Genomic DNA, 22,097 nt, shown 5'->3' on the forward strand with positions numbered 1-22,097 from the left:
GTGATAAAGTAAGTGGAGGGAAGAGCCCACAGCCTTGCACCTCAATGCCGAGCTGCCACCAGCTCAGCTGGGACAGGAAAAAGGACGATGGGGAAATGACCCATCTGCTTTAGGAAAGTGGACGCATCGCTGCCAGTTTTTCATCTTTAAAATACAACTGTGGACACTGGGGAGCAGACGAACCATAAAAAGGGTTTCCTTGCTAACAGCCCCATGTGCTGTGGATGAGGAGCTGTTTCCAGCGAGGGGCTGGCTCACATCTTTGTGCACGCTGCGGATCGGGCAGCCCCACTTACACAGAGCCTGAACCAAACCGGATGATAGCTGTGGCCAGAACAGTCCCAGCCAAAAAACTCAAAGCTCGGAAGCAGATCAGTGAAAAAAGGTGCTGGCTAAGTGTGTTGCTGAAACCACCTAGCTGGAGTCCCATGATTTTGCAGTGTGTCTCATTTGGAATTGTAATGGCCATAATCGGATTGCTCCTACGGGACCTCACGTGCTTCACGGTGGAGCTTGATGAGGCTCCAGCATCAGTGAGGGCCACAGGTCCATCTGTGCTGCCCAGGGGTGTCCCGGAGAAATGAACTCTGCTCAGGTTCTATTGAGGGAACAGGCCTGGATGCAGCCAGGATGATACTGCATATACATGCGCACACACACTGTACATGAGGCTACACGATGGGATCTCCCTCCATCCGATAGCTTCAGTGGAGCTCTCAGAGCTCCCGCAGGGACCAGCACTAGCCCTGGGGCACTGAGTGTCAGGGAATCACCACGGGAATGACAACAATGTGGTGCAGAGCACAGGCATGTGAGGACAGCAGTGGGCGAGGGGCGATCTCTGGCACAGCAGGGGAGAAAGGCCAGCTCCAAGAGTGACGGGCTGGGACGTGGAAGGCCTGGTGGGCTGACGTCCTTCAGCCCTGCCCCGCAGGGCCAAGGGCACTCCTCTGGGGAGGCGCCGCAGGCCAAACGCACCAGCTGGTTCTCCTTCTCCTGAAATAAAGATGTCACCAGCACGGCTGAGATTCTGGCTGCTCTCAGTGCTGATGATCAGGGCCACATCACTCTCACCAGGACAGTGTAGGGTGTGTGAGCCCTGCATGAGGAGGGCTCACACACCCTACAATACCAGCTCCTGCTCCCCTTGGAAAACACTGAAGATAAAGTGCACGCACACCTAACTCCTTGAGCACACACCTATCTAAATGCCTGATGCATTGCTGGATTACTTGGTTAGATGATATGCGCCTGAAGGCAGGAGCCAGGTCACTTTATTTGGTTTTAATGTTTCAGTCCTCCCTTCCTCTTTGTCAAGAAGGATTTTCAGGTCCACTTCGGCTCGTGTTTGTGCAGGGCTGGGCAAGGGTTGCTAAATATAAATGGCCACAGGATGAATCCTAAGCACAAGTGGACGTTATTTCAGTATTGTTCAGAATACTCTCACTTTGCACACAGTACGCACACATTAATAGTAAAAGACACAATGTGGGGCCACTTCACAGAGCCTGATGGAGCAGCACAGTTTTACTGGAGGTACCTGTCCCTTCACTGATGCCCCCCCCCAGACCAGGCACCCTCAGGACAGATGAAGCTGGGTGAGATGAAGCCCTCCAAAGATGTCCAAGGGGCTTCTTGGACAAAGGACAGAGATGCCCTTTACAAATATCACCATCCCCAATGCCAAAGAAACCTTCCCAGCATCCCAGAGCAAATGTGAGATGGTGATAAAAACCTAAGTGACACAAATATAATCTGCCAGGGGACAAAACAGAGGAGGATATCCACAAGGACCCAAATCCTAGTGACAGCTCCAGATTTCAGCTGACTTCCATTGCAATCACTTCAAACTGCCTTGCACAATTCACCACCCTAGTGAAATTGCTACATGCAGCTTTGGAAATGTGTTCCCTGCGTTGCAATTTCTCTAGCAGCTATTTTTCCTTTGCTCTCACACAAAATCAGGCATGATGCCTCTCTGGGTCTGTCCACATCATCCCACCTGTGGGACCAAGCAAATTGCCAGCCTCAGGGCTCTCATCACAGCTCGGCTCTTGTGGGTTGCTCACCCTCTGCTTTCATTTCCACAGCCCTGAAAGTTATCCTTACCCTGGAATGAGCAACTTAGCAGAAGCTCCCTGATGTAGGTGGAAACAATCTCATCTGCTTTCAAAAGCTGCGGATCAGGCCATAGGCCCTTGCAGAATATTGCATTAACAGTGAGAGGCAAACGAGCCATTTTGCTTCTCCTGTCTGAAAAAAAATATGCGGCTGACCTGATTTACCTTCCCGATAATGTATTTAAGAAGTGCTCCCGGGCTGAGGACTTCACCAGCCGAGATTTCATATGAAATGAAACTGTTTATGTCATGACCGCAACCTTCTGAAAAATGCCCTTTTATATGGGAAAGCTCACAAGACCCTTCGGTATAATGATCTCAGCAATATCAATAACCACATTTCGGCAGATTCATTATCTGCTTGCCGGCCAGCCTGGCTGCACAGCCAAGTGCTGAAGCAGGATGGAGTGAGAAAGGCAAACACCGAATTCAACTGCTCTTTCCACAGAAAATTGACATTGCGGGTCATTCTTTTTCTTAGAAAAAGCCAGGCTTTTATTTCCTCTCTTTTCACACGCTGGGGAAGGAGGACCTGCGCTGCACATGCTGAACAGAGCTGATCAATCTGCCTTCGGTGCTGCCTCCTCCTTCACAGCTCACTCCTTGCTCCCCAAGTGTCCTGCTCCTCATTTCTCCAAACTTTACAGAACATTTGCCTCCTTTGCCCATTCCTCTTAATACTCAGCCCCTGTTATTTTAACACGCATCCTAACAATGTGCAGAGACTTCAGACTGCCATTCACAGAAAATCTAGGCTCCAGAACAAGTTTATTTCATACCGATATTTTCAAGCTCAAGAGACTTTTATGCCCTCCAGCTTCATACAAAACAATCTGCTTCTCCCAGTAGCTTCTGCACCAAGGTCCTTGCTCCAAGCACAGAGGGGCAGAGGCAATCTTGGTTGTAAGGGGCTTGCCCTGATCCTTAGAAGTGTTTAAAGCAATTTATTAGTCTAAAAAGTTTGCATCTTTTTTTTTTTTCTTCCTGAATGTGCCTAGCTTCAGTGTCTGACCATCAAACCCCTCTGTACCTTTTTCTGCCAGAACAAAGCTCGGCGCTCAGAAATCTCTGCCCAAAGCGAGGACTTGAAGGCTAGAAGTCAGCTCCTGACCTCCCCTTAGACAAAACAAGTGAAGACGTTTCAGAGTCCCCTTGTTTGCACAACTCCCTGGACAGCACTCCACTGTAACACCTCACAGTGTTTGGGAATTGCTGTCAATCCCAGCACCATGGAAATATGGGAATAGTGTATGGATGTACCCTGTAAGCCCACTGCTCTGGAGGTGTGCTATTTAGGTATATATGTATATTATTATTATATGCATGTATGTTATTTATATATATATTATAAACACAAAGGGTTACTTTTAGCTTTCTCCTGGGGTGCTGGTGATGCTCAGCATCGATGCCTGGGGCATTTGCAGCTGAAAAGCAGAATGCAAAGGCACAGTGCCTGCTTTGGCAGCCTTTTGTTCATTTTTCACCTTTCTGGGGAAGGCAGGGGCTGCTGAGAGGTGGTGACTGAAGGAAAACAAGCCAGAATTGGCACAGAGCCAAAAACTCAAATCACCTCTGGGAGCATCCCATTGCTGCCACCCACGCCACACCTCAGTACCCCCAGACTTCACTGCCAGGCTCCATTTTTCTACAATTAAACAAGAAAAAAAGCAAAATCCTGCAGACCCAGGGCCAGGAAACCCAACCCAACCCCTGATCCTAGGTCCTAGCTCCAGCCACTACTTGTAACTGGATTGCCTTTTCAAGAGCACGACACTGGACTCCCAGGAGAAAGGGTATCTGTACGATAACCTCTTCAGTTACCAGCTATGTGTGGTCTTGCAGCTAAGGGGAGTGCCACGAACAGCACTAGAGGAAATTCTCAGCCAAATCCATTAACAAACCCAAAGCGACATGCCTGTGCTGTGGCTGGGCTGTCACCTCCTAGGCATCCTTGGCTGCTGCCCCCGAGCGTGTGCACAGCGTGCAATGATAGTAATTGCAGGTGAGAGTCCCTTGCCGCCTCCCACCTTGCTGAATCAGCAGCAATTAAGGGGATAAGAGCATCGCTGAGGAAAACCGTGATTTTCTTGCCTGGCTCTCACCACCAGGACGGTGAGGGAGGCCTTCAGCTAGCACCATTCTGCCTTGGTGCCCTGATGAGATTGAGCTGACAGAAGAAGCGGTGCTGGAATAAATTGATATTTAAAAGGGCAGAAGTCCCACGGGAGTTCAATACCGCAGCAGCCAAGCTGCTAACAAGGACAGGCAATCTCCAGTTGTCCAGGGGTGGGAGGATGAGGATGAGGAGGCAGATGGGGATGAAGGCACTTGTGTGTTCATTCCAGGGCTCTGCTACCTGCAGGAGAAACCCCTGCAATAACGCTGCCCCAGCACAAACGGGCTGGCCATCCCTGCTCCAGCACCTCTGTCCCTGCCCGGAGGCCCTCAGTTATTATTTCAGAAGCCCTGAGCAAGGAGGAGCCAGGGAAATGGGAGGAGAAGAAGAGGGGGAGGTAAGATGGGGGGAAAGAAACAGGCCAGGGAGAGAGCAAACAGGTACAAACAGAGATGAGGAGTTGCACACCCACGAAAGACTAACCTAAAATTGGTACGTTGGCACAGAGAGGGGTGGTGAAAAGAGATATTAAGACGTATGGTCCTAAACTGACTGTGTCACACCAAGGAGGGACCTGACAGCAGCAGAGACAGCATGAGGGAGACCTCTGCTCCACGCACAGTGGCAGCCCCAAAGCTAACAAGATGTTCAGATGCATATGGAAAGGAATGGCAAATAATCCTGGCAATATTATAATGCCTTTGTATAAATCAGTAGTGCAGGCTCAGATGGGGAGAAAAGTAATGATGCAGAAAAGGCAGAAGTGTTCAATCAATATTTCTGCTCTGCATTTGGAAAGAAGCAGGATGATATGCTTGTATCACATGAGGAGGATTAAGTACTTTCCAGTCCATTAGTAACCAAGGAGGTTGTTAAACAGCATCTACTAGCGATAAACAATTTTAAATCAGCAGGCCTGGATAGCTTGCTCCCAAGAGCCCTCCAACAGCTGGCTGAGAAGCTCTCTGCCCTGCTGATGTTAATTTTTAATAAATCTTGGAAAACGGGAAGATCTAGGAAGAATGCAAAATGCCACGCGGATCTGCGAAACGGGCAAGTGGGATGGCCTGACGAGCAGGTTGGCTTGAATGGCATCAGTCATGGATAAAATAATGGGGACGCTCCTGAGAAGCAACCAAAGAGAAATTAAAGGACAGGAACACAGTTAATGCCAGCCAGAGAGGACCTGCAGAAAACACATCATGTCAAACAAAGCTGATTTTGTTCTCCGAGCAGATTACAAGTTCAGTTAATAAAGATAATTGCCTAGAGATAATATACATAGGCTTTTGTAAGGCATTTGATTTACTATGGCATGGCATCCTGATTAAAAACTGAGCACTGTATTACAACAATAAAGCACATGTGCAGGGGCTTCAGATCTGATCTCTGCAAATAGTTGTCATGGGGGAGTCGGGCTGTTTCCAGGGGGATTTCAGAAGGCTCAATACCAGCCCCAATATTCAGCATTTTCTTATTGGAAGCAAATATAACATCGCTGCTGATAAATCAGCTACGTGCTACAAAAACAGCAGAGGCCAAGCAGCCATCTGAGCAGAGCAGGCAAGCAGCTGGCTGGGGTCACCACTGCTGTGCTCGGTGAGCCTTGAGTGCACAAATGTGAGCAAGGAGGAGCTTTCACTTCTTTGGGCTTGCTGCAAGGGTCCGTCTTTACCCTGCTGTCTAACCCCTGTGGGCACCTAGAGTGCAGGAGAAAGGAGGCACAAAAAGACTAAGAGGCTGGTCAGGAAAGCAACACCTGCTCCAGTGTCTCCATCTTAAGTCCACCTTTCATTTCAGTGGGAGGCATTACAGAGTCAGGGAGTTTCTGTGCAGGGAAGGCTGTCATTGAGGCTCAAAAAAATGCAAACCTTGTTAACATTAGCCTAAGCAGGCTCAGATGCAGACCTCACCTTCAAACTGGGGAAACAAATGCCACAGCTTTATACACCAATTTATTTCCACACATTTAACAAATCAACATTTGCCTCCCACCCTCCCTCCCTGGAGCAGCAATTGCAGCAACTCGGTTAGCATTACTCCCAGCTCCCAAAGCCTCGCAGTTATGCTTGACCTTCACCACAGCCCTGTTTTCATTTCCTACCTCCCTTTGCTTACCCCCTCCCCATGGAGCCCTGCCAGATGTTCTCCCTGCCTTGAGCCCATCCTTGCTTGCTGCCTCACCTGGGTTTTAATCACCTTCTGCTTTGATTACTTCTCTTCCCTCCTTTACAGCCTTCCTCCATGCTGTGCCATCTCACCAGCCTTTGTGGGAGTACCAAGTGGTCCAGCCAGATTACTCCCACACTGTAGGAAATGTCTGCTCTTTTCTTGGTTTCTTCCCTACCCTGGGAAGAGCTTCAAAGCCACTCTCCCCGCTGGCAGAGCTCCCTGGAGAAAAGCTGTGTGGACAAGGCCAGCAGCGATGTGAAGAGCCCAAACAACCTGGCATCACAGCTTTAGGTCAGATCCAGGGTCCAGTGACTGCCTTAAACGCCGCAGGCTGATGCACCAAACCCCTGCTGGGCCTCCAGGAAGGTGCTCTCAACCCCCAGCTAGCTCAGGATTGTTATAAACCCTGACCAGGGAGGTTTAGTCCCCCTTCCAAATCTCATGTCTGCCTGCTTAGTTAGAGAGCTGATAGCTCTTGCTTTCTTTGCCATTCCCATACAATATCTGAGCCTTATTTGAGTTCCTGGTTTTGGAGACATCCTGCAGCAGCGAGTTTCGCAGAAGCAACCAGTTGTGGGAGCATTTTCTCATGGGCATGGCTGCCTCCTTCAGCAGGTTGTGTTAGGAGACAAGGAGATGAAAAGCATCCGACGTGCTGGCCGCTCATTAGGTTAGAGATGTTACTGTCCCCTTTTTGCTGCCTCTACTTGGCTAAATGCCTCCCCCCCAGCTTTTTCCAGCCTCTCTTGGTGATTTTTTCCTCTGGCTGGTAATTGTTCTCATTGCCCTTCGCTCACAGATGGTCCTTGGAGAGCTCAGTATTGACGTGGTGCCAGCTCTCCTCATTCCCAGCTGCTAAACTGCATTAGGAGAGGAGCTAAAACACATCACAGGCTGCTCCTCCACACAGACGGGCAGGGTGGGATGGGATGGGGCTGCCATGAGCCCATTTGCCCCTTTCTGCGTAGCTTCCTGGCTCCTCCTTGGAGAGGAGCTTCTGGCAGAGCCACCTCCGCTCCCTTCCCACCCAAAGCCATGGCAAGCTGGGGGCGCAGGGGACCCCAGCACCGAGACACACGACACAGGGCATACCACCTCACAAGGTGGCAGGGATGACCTGTCCCTGCATCAGCTTGCCTGTTCCTACCCTTCGTGGTCACCATGGCTTGGCCAAGAAGCCCCCGCACGCAGCCAGTGCCTTTCAGCAGCGTGCAATTTGCCTCCGAGAGATACAAAGAGAGCGGTTCGACTTTCGGGTTGTTATCGCCAAATCTATCAGAGGGATATGCCACCTTACACCAACATAATGGATTAAAGCAGAAGATAAAATGCCATTCCATTATCTATTTATTAAAAGCACCACTTGAACTGCTTTTATTTGGCATACATCTCATACTAAAGAGGCACTCTTTGACTGTGTAAATCAGCGAGCAATTGTGTTTTAACAGCCTTTAGAATGGCATTTCCCCACAGTTTTAGATGGACTATCAGACAGAAACCCTCTTCCAAAACTCATTTATAACAGGCACTAGCACAGAGCTCTTTACTGCTCCTGCACCACTGAGACAAATACAAAATGGGCTTGTAAAACTCACAAAGCATAGCTCATTCCCACCTTTCACCCTGATGCATGAATATCTTTAATGACAGGTCAAAATAAATAATTCTGATAGCAGAGAACTATTTAGCTCGCACCAGTAGATGGGGTAGGCAAAGAAATGCAGGCTGCAGCCCCCAGCCCACTGACCCTACCTCTTCTGCAGCAATCACCTCTCAAAGAACCAGGAAGGATGAAGCCACTTTAACTCTGCCTTCCAGTCACCTGGGTGAACACTTTCAGCCAAGTGGAAGAAATTATGCCAAATTTTTAGTAAAAGATTTCAGGTGTGAATAACAATATCTGTGAACTGCAAAACAAAAAGGAGGCTGTTGTCTTATCTCTGCTTCACCAGAATAGATTGGGATGTTGGTTGTTTTTGTTGTTGTTGTTGTTCATATCATTGTCATTTTTTTGCCAGGTTCTGCCACTTTCGGTATTCTAGTCTTTTTTTTTTTTTTATAAAGTGCTTTGACGAAGAAAGCTGAAGCAACAGAACTCAGGAGCTGGCTGTGTTTTAAATGAACTGCTGATGGAAGACAAGCACAACACCCTGCACTGTGGAAGTCAACAGAGTCTCTGCCATTGACACGAGCAAATGTCAGATCTGTTGCGAACAGGGGAGAGAGAGACACGTGGAAGAATGCCTCATGCCCATGGTCTGGAAACCATCTGAGTAGATAGACAGATAGATAGATAAACAGACGGGTGGGTGGGTGGATGGATGGATGGATCCCCACAATTCCACTGCCAAGAGAGGGATTTCAGCACACACTGTGGCAAACTCAGTGTAGAGGTGGATACCTTTGTTCTTCCTTTTCCTGCGGCCTCCCACATGTTCTCCCTGGTGGCGGGTGAACTGGATGCTGCCTTGCTAGACAAGGGCTGGAAAGCTCAGGGCCTGGCTGGGTGCCCACCTCACCTGCAAGGACACCCATCCTCAGCTGGCCGGTCACACAGCCCCGTGCACCAGAGGCAGCCCTTAAGTGGATTGACTTCTAACAGGGCTGACAAACCTAGACAATCATTTCAAACCACAACCACTTCACATTCAGCCTGCTTCAGCCCATGATCTCCTTGGCAGGATCTCCCTTCACAGCGGCAGCCAGCAGCCCCAAATAGGTGCTGACAGGGTTTTGAAACCTTCTGAACTAGCTTTGAGCTCCCTTGGGTACCACAGGGAGGATTTCTCCTAATGGCATGCAAGCTCCCTGGCTCTGACAGCCCTGCTATTGGCCTGCCCAGGAGGGAAACAGCATCCCATTCACTGCGTTCGGTAGTGTGAGAGGTCACTGGGAAAGGTGCACTTGTCACCAGGAATAAACTGTTACATGGAGGTTCTGTCACATCTTTCTCAAGGACTGAGCCAGCTGCAGTCAGTGGAAAAGCTCCCCTGCCTCTGCTGGGGTCTGGATCTGTCCCTAAGCAGCAGGCAGCGAGTAGTGTAACCTCTCCTAAATGACACAGGCTATCAGCTGGCACGGAGCGTGCCCCGGGAGATGCCCAGGGCGCGTGTCCCTTCACATGGATGTGCCAACAGGTCCAGTCCAAGTGTCTCATTAGCAGATGTCACCCCAAGACCATACCGCTTGGAAAGTGCCAGCTTCCCAGCTGCCTAAATAAATCTCCTTCCCTTTGCTTCCTCTTGCAAGAACATCTTATCTAGAGCCATTCTGACACAAGAGCCACTGGCAGACCTATGGGGTCTGGGCTTTAGAGCTGCAGCTCAGCAGAGGGCGGATGACCCCCCATGCATTTAAGATGCGAAAGCTTCCAAAAGAAACTTTTTATAACAGGGTGATATAGGAGGAGATTTGCATGCTCTCCACGATGGGTAGCAAGCCAGGAACAGGACAACAGCACAGGTGACATGCACAGAAGATAAGTAAACATCACCTGATCTTCTGGGAGGAAGAAACCAGAGCCATCCAGCAGCAATCTCTGCTTGCTTACCTGCCTTAGAGATGTCCTAGGAACCCCGACACAGACCAGAGGAACCCTTGCATGAGATGTCCTGCAGAGGCAAAGACCATGTCCTGCAACACCCAGCTGCTGTGCAGGCCTGGGAAGACCCACCAGCCCATCAGCCTCCAGCTTTGTGCAGCCTCGCCACATCAGGAGACCCTGACGAAGCTCCATCTCCCGGTGCCCATGTTTCAGGGCAACCCCTTGCCCAAAGTCAGCTTTCAGAGGTGGTGCAGGGGGTCACCAAGCCGTTCAGGCCAGACACAGCCACGTGGGCACAGGCAAGCAGCAAGCCCAGCCACGCCACTCGCATGCAGCACCACGCCAAGGGCTGCGAGCCAGAGTCCGACTCCTCTCTGCCCCCCTCCTAAATGTAGGTCAAGCCACAAGGTGACAGTTAGTGCTGGCAGAGCTGCCTCTGCCCACCGAGCTGCCTCTAGTGCGGTACCAAAAATTAAAGTGAAGCAATAAGAATTAGAAGAGAAGGAATACGGAGCGTAAAACCCAAGCACAAGACTAAGAAGTCCCCGGGAGCTGAAGTTAAGGCAGGGCATGAACCTCCCCTTGCAGTGCTGCCAAATCGAGGGGATAGGACCCTCGGTTCTGGCTGCTGCTCCCAAGTGGTGCCAAAGAGGGGCCAGGCATTCCCAGCACGGCTCACCTGCAGGCAGTAGATGAGCTCCTGGTGCTCTGGTGGTGGGGAAATCGCAGTGGAAAGGCTGGAAGATGGTGTGTCATCCTTCATACACCTCTCCTTGAGCCTCATCTCCCAACTGGGCTTTGTGCCTCAGAGCATCAGCGTTTAGAGCCAGCAACTGAGCATTAAGGATGCAGTGGAGGCATGCTAAATAATCAGCCCCAGTGTTACACGGGACTGCTGGGCTGGGTGCTGGAGAGGGCAAACACCATTTTCTTAAACGCTCTCCCTCCCCCAGCCCTGCAGCATTTGATGAGCTTCTAACTCCAAGACACCCCCCACCCCTGCCGCCCTCCCACCCCAGCACCAGGAGTTTAAGGGGATGGAGGCGGGGGAGAGGCCAGGTTTCATTCACTTGGACACGAAGCCAAACTCCCTGAGGCTTTAATCCCTCCAAGATGTCGCTGCCCACCTGCACCGTCCCCCCCCAATATTGCCTGAGCGCTTCTGACTGCCTCCTGGCCTCAATTAAATGTGACCTGGGGGAGAAGCAGATAAGAGTACTAAAATTTAACTGTCTCCACAGATGGTAAAAATAAAGTGTGATGTGACAAGCGAGGGCAGTGGGGGCTGGCGCAGGCACGGCAGGGATGCCAGCCCTCCCTGCTCTGGCCACGGCTGTGGGTTGCAGGCGGTTTTGCTGATGGTGAGATGATTATCTCTCGAGCCCTGCCCAGATCTCAGCTTCTCTTTCCTTGACACCTTTCACAGTCAATTCCCCCAGTTCATCAGGGAAAACGTTGCTTTGGAGGAGCAGGTTATGTGGAGGAGCAAAAGCTGCACCCCATCGAGCCCCCCGTCCTGCACTGTCGCTGAGATGTCCCAGAGACATCCCAGGTCAGCCTAATCCTGCTGGTCACAACAGGATGGATTTCTCCCCTGCCACTCTTAGCCCTGGCCCTAAGTCTCCCAATACAAGACAAAATTTGGCCTTACCCAAAGTCTGCAGCTCTCGAGTCCCATGAGAGCCTTCCTGGCTGCACAGACCCCTGCATGAGGAACCAGTGCATTTCTGGGCATGATTCTTTCTCTGAGAAACCAAGTGACCATAAGAAGTGTTTCAGGCTCAAAACAGCATCTTCTGCATCCATGGGACAGCAGAAATGCCGTTGGTACCTTCAGCACCATGCCAGGCTCCCAGATCCTGCCGCACGGTTCTCAACAGAGCGAACTAGATTCTGCTCAATGGACAATGGCATTTTTGCTGGAACAAAAGCAAAAGCCACACAGACAGTTGTTTTTTTTTTTTTTTCCTAAGACTGAACTGCACAAGCAGGTAGTGCCTCGGCCCCTCGTGCGGATGCATGCCTCAGCACCCTGCCAGCACACTGCTCCAGCGCATCGCAAGCATTGCTTTCAGCGCTAGGGAACAAAAGGCTGCAGTGTGGAGGGGAATGGTGGGAAACCTTCTGGGCTCTCAAGCTTCATTTGAGACCTGGTATTTGCAGCACGGTCTGCATTTCATCTTTTCATAAGTAACTCTTACCAGGAAACAGTACAAAAAGGGGGTATTTCAAGGCAGAAAAGTTGGTCTCCTAATGCAATTTTTTTTAAATCTTTTGTTAGCAACTCTTCTGGGGTGCGAATCCAGCAGAGGCAATACAGTGTAATATGCACTCCTAAATTAGTTTCCAGGCACTTGGGATGCTTTATTATTCATTTCCTCCAAATATTAGGTAATGCCTTTCACCCCTTTCAAAGTCTGTACGAGGGGTCTTTGATGCATTGTGTGACTTGAAAGTTTCAGGTCTAAAGAAGCATTTCTTTTAAGTCCTCTCTTTTATCAAGCGTATTCTGTTCTGTTCACTATAATGCACACAATGGCATAAGAGTCTTGACCTGCTTCATGTCTGATGGGCTGAAATCTCAGATGCATAGGATAAAACAGCCATTCCTAGCAATGCAGCTTAAACACTTATGACCCTATTCAGGCAAATATTACCCAGGGGTCTTCCATGGCACTGAAAGCTACAGAAATTGGCTCCATAGATGGCTGACCAATTCAACAGTGAGAAACGACCCTACTACATTAGCTCCCCTTTTCATTTCACCCTAGGCGAGCCGGGGTCTGGAGGTAACCACAGCAGGAGGCGAGAACCAGTTGCAGCCAGATTCATTTTCCTTATGAAAGTATTCTGTGTGTGTGACCATGAATGTCATTATGTGCATCTGCAAAAGAGGGAAAGGAATGACATTAGGGCACAGTGGCAGAAATCAGCAAGCTTTTGTCTTATAGTTTCAAGGGAGCGCTGGCACATCCCCTGGCTTTCAGGAAGCAGAAATAAAATTTGCAGCATTGAAGGTACTGCAAATATCTCAGATAACCATCTCCCTGCCTCTGCAGCAGGTTTAGGTACGTGGCCTTTGGTGGGTCACCTTGCACTTTCCTGCATCGGTCTCCTCCATGTGTGAAGCAGAAGTAATAGCTCTCTTTCTACAACCAGTCTTCTTTTTCCTGTTTACACTGCAAGCTCGCTGGTTTAGTGACTGCCTCTGTCCAATAACATACTGGACCCAGGACAGGGATGCTAACTGAAATTCATCCATACAAAAGCAAATACTTTCCACTACAAAATGAAATGTTTTTTGTCCTTTAGACAATTGCACTGACCTGTTTCTAAGTACCAGGCTGCTATTATAGGATATTAATCTGCTTTTATCAATGTAAAAGCAATACTGACAGGTTGAGCTAGAAAAGATTTTTTAAAGGGCAATATTGGAATCCAGGGGTAAAATTCAATGTAAGGACGAAAGAGCTCCTAAATGGGTTGAAGCCTTGTGCGTTCCTGTATGTTTGAATTTTCCTTGCACGTTTTATACCCTAGGAGCAAAAGAAGTCTCTAGAATGACTCAGAAAAGGATCATTCAGGCTATGCAGGGAGTTGTTTGTAACAGAGGGGTTGGTCCTGCAGCAAATTGGAAAATAAAAAAAAAAGCACCCTGCAGAAAGTCCAGCCAGCTGATGACTCTCCAGTTAGCAGCTCTTAAACCTGCAAGAGACACAGCTGCTTCAAAGTCTGCAGAAGCCCACAGCCTCAACTGCAGTAGCCTAAAGGTACCAAAAATAACAAGGGGTTATGAGAAAGTCTCAGCTCTCACATTACCCATCTGGTTAGGAGGCTTTTCAGGAGCCCTCTTAAGTATCCTTATTAAAATACCATCAAGACAGCCCAGGGCTTTGTCCTGTGTGTGACTGGCGCAGCGCTACTGAACTGGCCTGCTGGAGGCAAGCTGACAGGTCATTATTTTGCCTCCTACAAATTCTACGAGCCGATAAGGAAACTCCAACAATTTGATGGTTTATCAGTTTGCAGGTTGGAAAAGATTCATTCAAGGTTCAGTCAAGATAATGATTCTATTCCTTTCTGGGAAATGAGAGGTTCTGCTTCTCATGGGGACTCTGCCAGAAGCAGAGCCAGGACAGGGATAGGACTGATTGCTCCCGAGTCAGCAGAAAGATGCTGTCACAGCCAACTGGAGCATCTGCACAAATTGTAGGGAGACCAAAACTGCTCCTTTGAGGGAGAGAGAGAAAGAAAAGAGACCAGAACTGCAGGAGAAACAAAATCTATTTGTAAACCCCAGGCAGAGTTTCCCAACACAAGGAAGCCTGTGCAGGAGCATAGAGATGAGAGTGGAGCCTGATGGATAGCTCACAGAATTACCAGACACCATCCAAGTCAAATATGCTGAGGAGCCAATTATTTAATGCTAAGCACAGTGAAAACTAATGTTTAATAAGCTGAATCACTCCAGGATTGTAAGAGATCTGCTTCTTGCAGCTAAAGGGACCAAACCCCAGCTGGTGTAAATCAGGATTAGCCGCACCCCAGGTGAGCATTACCAAATACCCCCACAATCATGCACTGGTGCCTCAGATCTGTGCTGCCCCCCATCTCCCACAGAACCACCATCCTTACCAGACACGGAGGGGCTGGGGTGCATGGGGAGGAGATGCAGCTGGATTTGGAGAGCAGCTGGGCACATGTGGCTCCCCAGCCATGTGTGCACCCCTGTGAGAGAGGGAGTTAGGAGAATCTTATCAAGTAGAGATAGAGTGCTGACGGCATTAGACTAGGATGCTACTTAGTGTCTTTGCTAACTATGGTGCATTGTGCAAATTAACTGAAGCAAGAAGCCTTGGGCCCCTTACCAAGGTCAGTCTCTTAATAAGAGTGTGAGCCTGTCTTAAGAAACTGGTAGAAACTGGTCCTGCGGATGGACAAGAGCCAAGGAGCAACTGAGTCTGTGCAAAGACAAGAAGTCAACTGGCAGTGACGAGGAAGAGTCATCAATCTTCATCCCCACGACCCCCAGCGACCACCACCAAGAGACACTGCTCAAGTGCAGATGGGAGGAGTTTATGGAAATGACTCCTTGGAACTAATTTTAATACGAAGTGGGGACAGGTTATGAATATGTATAGGCGTATTGTGAAACTTCATGCATATGTAACTCTTTACTGCATATAACCAAGGCAAGTTGCCACGTCAGGCGCGCACGACTTTGGCGGGACTACCCCCCGTGCTGCCCAGCGCTGAATAAACATACCTACTTTACAATCTTACTGATTGTGGAGTCCGTTTTCCGCAAGTCAGTTTGGCGAGCCAGGCAGGAGATGCTTTGCTCGGCTGCAGGATCGACTGTGGAGCGGATGCCCCTAGGTGCACCCTGAGTATTTTCCTTGGAGGAGCCTCCACTCTCAGCCGCTCACCGTGGGAGCAGACAAGGACCTCCTGAAGCTGCGGACAAATGGTATGTTTTACAGTACAGGAAGGGCCTATAAGTCGTACGCGTGGCCGGGGCAAGCTGGTAAATCGTGCAGAGACATCTGGTGTGCAGCATAGTCCCCATGTGGGAGGAGGGTACCCTACAAGCTGACCGATAGCGCGGTCACGGGAGATTTGGTGACCGATGGAGTGGTCAAGGGGTATTTGCTGACCGACAGAATCAAGGGGATTTGCTGACTGATAGAGCAGCCGCTAGCGATCTTGGGAGTAGATCGAGCAAATCCGAGGTTACCGCTGCATCCCAGTTTTGGGAGCCAGGACGGACCTGCTAATGACTGTATAAGAAGCAGGAGAAGGGTAAGTGGGCCTCTCAAAATTGTGACAAGGTTATCTGGGTAATATTTGCAGCTGCTGGAGGGATATTAATTGGAGTGTTGATAATTGTATGTCTTATTTGTGGATGTCTGGGTATCTCATGTTGAAAGCATTTGTGTACGTGTTTGAGACAAAGTATTGTTGTGAAGTGAATTACTCCACGAGGAACATGGCCGGAGATGATACAAACAAGTTTGGTTATTGTTTTAAGTGATATATTCTTGTGGTATGAGCGAGAAGTGCAAGGGGCCTCTTTGTGTGATTGCTTGATTTTGCTGTGTGAGTGAGACGCAGCATCGCTGCGAAGCGAGTGCGGAATTCCGATCCGCGGTTCCGTATTCTCCGTGAGGGGAGTGGCCGGAGACGAACGAAGTGCATGACAGACCGAAAAGAAGTGCTTTTATCCAAGTGTTGATTGGTGGTGCCCAATATACAGGCCCAGCGGTGCATCTTGTAATCCTATTTCGTTCTTAAATGTTTTGAGTCTGACAAGGAGGAAGGTGGGAGCATTATCTAAGTAACAGTTTAGAAGTTTGGGTATATTTGCGGTGCTGTTTGGTCAGTTTCCCAAGTATGAGGGGAGGGGGGCTGACTGATTATCAAAGTGGTAGAACGGAGAGTCACTTCTTTGGTGGTTCGGGCCTGAGCCCTGGGAATTTGGTAAGAAGGGGGAGAGCGAATTTATTTAGGCCTCAATACCTTTTAAACCCCTGTCTTGATGGATACACAGGAGCGATTCCTTGTTTTGTGTGGGCTTACTAACAAAGTGCATGAGAAAAATTAGCATTTGGCTTGAAATTCGGTCTTGTTGAAATGTAAATTTTGTGGAAAAGGTGTTATTGTTTGTCTAGAAGACAGAAGGCTGAGTGCTTCAAGTGTTTTTCCGAAGCCCGGTGCATTTATGATTGGAACGGGACTCATTAATAATCTGAAATAGTAAAGTTTGTATGTGGAAAGAAGAGTTTAATCCCAGAGAATTGGGACATTTGGGAAGAAGATTAGGAAAAGATAGTAAAAACCTGCAATAAAAAGGTTTGCGTGGAAATTGAAACAAGGGACAGTAACTTTTATAAATAAATAAAAGGGAATGGGAAATCAAGGAAATGGGTAATATCCAAAACAAAGACGTCCAAAAGAAAGCTTCCTTGGGTGCATATTGGCATATTGGAAGGATATTGTTAGAACTGGGGGCACAGAAAGCAAGAGGACTTTCACTAAGTATTGCAATCAATGGTGGCCACTATATAAACTAAATGGCCACTTTATGGATCAATCGACTGTAACACTATCTTGCAATTAATGTTGTTTTTGAGGAGAGAAGGAAAATAGGATGAAATGTTGTATAGTGATATGTTGTTTCAGCATGTTGGAGGGAAAAGGTATGGAATTAAGTTGGCCCCTGACTGAGCCTTTGGTGTTGGCATTAGAAAAGTACAGGCTGGAGAAAGATAAAGGAAGTGTTAAAAGGGTTGTTGAAGGTGTTAAAGGTTGTGTGGCATGTAGTATTTGACAGAGCTGTTTGAAGTTGAATGAGCAGGGAAAGAGGATGTAGGAATGTTAATAGTTCCGCCTCAACCCGAGGCTGAGATCTCTAAATCGCGGGCGTGAGCCCTCTGGGGCAGAGGGACCGTGATGGGTCCGAGAGAGTTGTCATGGAAACAGAAAAGCAGCTAACTCTTAAAACAACCTGAGTTCATGTGTGAGCTCAGATTGCCAATGGGACCGCTCAGGGAACTGTCAACGATTGCATTCCCCTAACCGACCCCCCCCCCACTGAGACCCTAATCACCCCGGAAATACCAAAATCTGGTTAAACTGGGAATTGAGAATATGTCCCAACAAGGTCCAAAAGAAACCCCTATGGAATTTTTTGAATTTTTGGACCAACTTTGAAATACAATGAAGAGAAAAAAACTAAAACAAACAGACAAAAATTTGGACCTGTCTTCAGAAAACAAACAGAGGCAATTGGCTAGCCTCTTTCCAGGGCAATCGGCCCCTGATATCAGAAAGAAATTGTCTTAGGCTGCAGGACAAACTTACAACAGTCAGGAATGACAGGGACCTGGGGCATCTCCCCTAGCAGGTCCACTGGTTGAAATAAAGCTAGGAAACGAAGACAGAGGCTTGAATTTTTTTGTTGGTTACGGGAGCTTCTTTCTCTGTGTTAATTAGTCTGTAAATGTAATAGGAGCAACTGGCCAACAGGAGAAGGCGGGTTTTTTTTGCAATGCTTGAAATTTAAATTGGGAAAAATGATTGGAATTACAAACTGAGAAAAACAGTCAAGTTTGGTTCATGGTACTAGATTTAAAAGATGCCTTTTTCTGCCTGCCCGTGGCAACTGAAAGCCAGAAACTCTTTGCCTTTGAATGGAAAAATCCTAATAGAGGACGTAAAACTCAGCTTACTTGGACGGTGTTACCACAGGGGTTCAAGAATAGCCCCACCATATTCGGGAAACAACTAGCCTGTGATCTTGAAGCTTGAAAGTCCCCTTCGGGAAAAGGGAACATTGTTGCAATATGAAGAAGAAAAGGAATGTGTATAATGGACTATTAGTTTACTAATTTTTTTCGGCACTAATACTGTGAACCCAGCCTCTTTCCTTAGTAACAGAGTTTCCAGATTACCCATTCATGATTGCATCAAGACCATGGACACCGTATACTCCAGCTGACCAGACCTAAAGGATACACCCCTAGAAGATGCGGAGGATTGGTATATAGATGGCAGCAGCTTCGTCCGCCAGGGACTTTGCCTCACAGGATATGCGGTAACAAACATCAGCCCAAAAGGTGGATATCATCGCCTTGATAGGAGCTTTTGAGCTGGCAAACATTTGGACAGATTTGAAATATGCCTTTGGTGTGGTGCATGCACACAGGGCAATTTGGAAGGAGAGAGAGGGCTTTTATCTTCCTCAATTAAACATGCAGAAGAGATACTGAAATTACTCCAAGCAGTATACCTGCCTACTAAAGTTGACATTAAAGGACATCAACTAGGGGATACTGATATTGAAGAGGGAAATAGATTGGCTGATGCAGGAGCCAAAGGGGTGGCAGAACGGGCATCTGAGAGTCAAATTTTGGCACTAGTACCAAGAACAGAAAATCAGGCATTAACAAAAGCTTTAGAAAATGAAGTAGAATATTCTAAGATGTAAATGGAAAATGTTACCTGCAGGTTTAACGTAAATAAATGATGGGAGAATTGTGATACCATATTAAATTGAATGGTAATTGTAGAACATAATAAAGCATGCTGGGGAGCTGAAGTAGTATAAGAGTTTTTAAATAGAAAATGGATAGGGCCTAATTTGTATACCATTGTTAGACAGGTATAACAGTAATCAAACTCCAAACAGTGGCAAATTATTTTTTTTTGAACTCCCAAGAAAAGGGGGGTATCAGTATTTATCGGTATTAACTGACACCTTTTCAGGATGGCCAGAAGCATTCCTGACTAGAATAGCCAAGGCTCGGGAAGTAATTAAAATACAAGAAATAATACCATGTTTTGGAGTTCCAGCAACTATATCCTCTGACAGGGGACCACACTTTATCTCAAGAGTGGTACAAGAAATTAGCTGCCATTTGGGTACAGACTGGCAACTTCATATCGCCCTCAGTCGAGTGGCCAAGTAGAAAAAATGAACCACTTAATCAAACAGCAAATTGTGAAACTGGGACAAGATGCAAATTTGGTCTGGCCTCAGTCTCTTCCTTTAGCCCTTTTGCGTATACCAAGGGCAAAGGAAGGGTTAAGCCCCTTTGAAATCTTATATGGACGACCCTATGGAATACAAAGAGGGATATCCATGCAAGCTGGGGATGAAATTATGACCTCCTATATGGTGGCCTTAGGTAAACAGCTCGATGAAATTGGACAGCATGTGAGTGGGACTCGGGGTAAAGGGTTAGATGGACCAGTGCACAATATACAACCTGGAGATTATGTGTATGTAAAGTCTCTTGCAGAGAAGACCTTGAAACCACAGCGGGAAGGACTGTTCCAGGTCACAGCGACAAGAATCAAGGAGCAGAATGCCTGCATCTATCACAACAGAGTGAAAAAGGCACCCAAGACCCCATGGAAGGTTACTCAGGTGCAACCTGGAAGGTTACATTTCTCACAGTCTTAATGGTATCATTGGTCAAGGAAACTGAACAGTGGGTGCGCAATACCTGTGTGAAACTCACCCAGGCAGTGAGTGATAGTTTCAACCTTTCTGACTGTTGGGTGTGCACAGTGCTGCCTAGAGGCAACCTAGAATTCCCCGTATGGGGCATGTGATGTATAAGAAATGTTTGTTCATTATTTTTCATGGCTATATTAAGAAGGGAACAAAAGGAGTTGCTCAAGCGGCGGTAAAAAACCTTGAGACATCCTGCCTGTTGATGTCTCGGATATACGGTTGAGAGAACTTTGTGTAAACAGTACAATTGCCAACCCGATAACCCACTGCCCTATCTTAAGAAAAACTAACATGACCAAATAAGGAGGAGAAACGCTGCAAACTAAGCAGAGGAAGACTACTGCCTTCATCCGCGCGACCACCAGAGGGACAGAGACGACCCCCTAGCAACAATCGACGCAGCCGCAGTACTAGAAAGGGGCCACGTAACCCCGGAAGAACCTGATGATAAAAGGGGACTGCGAAAGGGGGAGGGTGCGCGCCGTTTGGAGGAGCATGGACTCCCCGGCCGCCCAGCGCTGTTTTGCTTGCTGATCGCTTACTCAATAAACTAATCGACTTACTATAAATTCTTTCTGGCTAAAGAGTAATTTATAACAGGGCATACCCAGTATGAATTGGACATTGACCTTTGCGCACCCAAGAAATGGAACATGTCCATTTGGCAAGGATGATCGTGAACATCTAGGGGAGAGATTTGAACTACTCCCACACAAAAATGTTAACATATACACCAGATGCTTAAACGATAAAACCTCATGCATAGGTACAGGTCCACTTAGTTATTTAGCCCAGGAACCTGACAACTGTAGTATGGCAGAATATGTCGGCTTACTAAAATTAGAGATTATGGTGTAGGTGTCAACGAACTCAGGATCTCACGGCCTCAATTTTCTCACACAAATCTGCAAGCTACAAAAAGGATTCTATTGGCTATGCGGAGATGATCATGCTAGAAAAAGCTTACCCTTAAATTGGAAGGGTCATTGTATTGGGGGCTATCTTAGCCCTCGAGGGGGTATATTCAAATAACCCCTTTGTGATGAGACCCACGGGATTCCACAGTTTTGTAAGGTGGTTGATTCCATCTCTGGGAATAAGTGAATTAGAAAAAGCTGTCGTAAATATCTCAGCCACAGCTGATGCTCTTTCGGCATTACAGGAAGAAATTTCCTCCCTACACAAAGTAGTACTTCAGAATAGGATGGGATTAGATATACTTTTAGCCAAGGAGGGAGGATTGTGTACAGTCATAAACCAAACTTGCTGTGTATATGTCAACAAAAACAGATTGAGACTGACCTGGAGAAGATTTGGGAAAAGAATAAAATTTTGCATGCGGGAGCTCAGGACGATACATCCTGGGGATTTATAGACTTGGTATAAAAATTAACTTCCTGGTTGCCAAACCTAACCTGGCTAAAACAGTTGTTTATCACAATAATCGTGGTCGTGGTTTTGTTCATGGTTCTATGTGTAGTGATCTGATGTACCTTATGGTGTTTTAAGAGTACAGGAAACTCCTACAGCAAGTGGAAAAAAACAACTCAGACGGAAACTGGAGTCTAACAGATATTTTGAAAGAGTGATAGAGAAACACTATATTGAACCTAGAAATAGTAAAAGAATTTACTAACTTTTTAGAAAAGGGGGGACTGAGAGAGGGAGTTAGGAGAATCTTATCAAGTAGAGATAGAGTGCTGATGGCATTAAACTAGGATGCTACTTAGTGTCTTTGCTAACTATGGTGCATTGTGCAAATTAACTGAAGCAAGAAGCCTTGGGCCCCTTACCAAGGTCAGTCTCTTAATAAGAGTGTGAGCCTGTCTTAAGAAACTGGTAGAAACTGGTCCTGCGGATGGACAAGAGCCAAGGAGCAACTGAGTCTGTGCAAAGACAAGAAGTCAACTGGCAGTGACGAGGAAGAGTCATCAATCTTCATCCCCATGACCCCCGATGACCACCACCAAGAGACGCTGCTCAAGCGCAGATGGGAGGAGTTTATGGAAATGACTCCTTGGAACTAATTTTAATAGGAAGCGGGGACAGGTTATGAATATATATAGGCGTATTGTGAAACTTCATGCATATGTAACTCTTTACTGCATATAACCAAGGCAAGTT

The 22,097-nt window shown here is 47.5% G+C and overlaps 2 protein-coding genes across 2 annotated transcripts in view; one reads left to right on the forward strand and one right to left on the reverse strand.

The window, feature by feature from the left end:
• LOC310888945 (zinc finger and BTB domain-containing protein 7C-like) overlaps nucleotides 1-6,493 on the reverse strand; it is a 53,385-nt gene extending 46,892 nt beyond the window's left edge. Inside the window, exon 1 of the mRNA XM_083852605.1 lies at nucleotides 6,421-6,493. The gene's annotated coding sequence lies outside the window, so the exon portion shown is untranslated. The remainder of the gene's footprint in view (nucleotides 1-6,420) is intronic.
• Nucleotides 1-22,097, forward strand: part of LOC310888949 (uncharacterized protein) — a 389,701-nt gene that overhangs the window by 164,529 nt on the left and 203,075 nt on the right. The gene's annotated exons all lie outside the window — the stretch shown is intronic.

The sequence above is a fragment of the Anser anser genome (assembly GCF_964211835.1).
Source record: "Anser anser genome assembly, contig: SUPER_W_unloc_7, whole genome shotgun sequence".
In the NCBI taxonomy this organism is placed as follows: Eukaryota; Metazoa; Chordata; class Aves; order Anseriformes; family Anatidae; genus Anser; species Anser anser.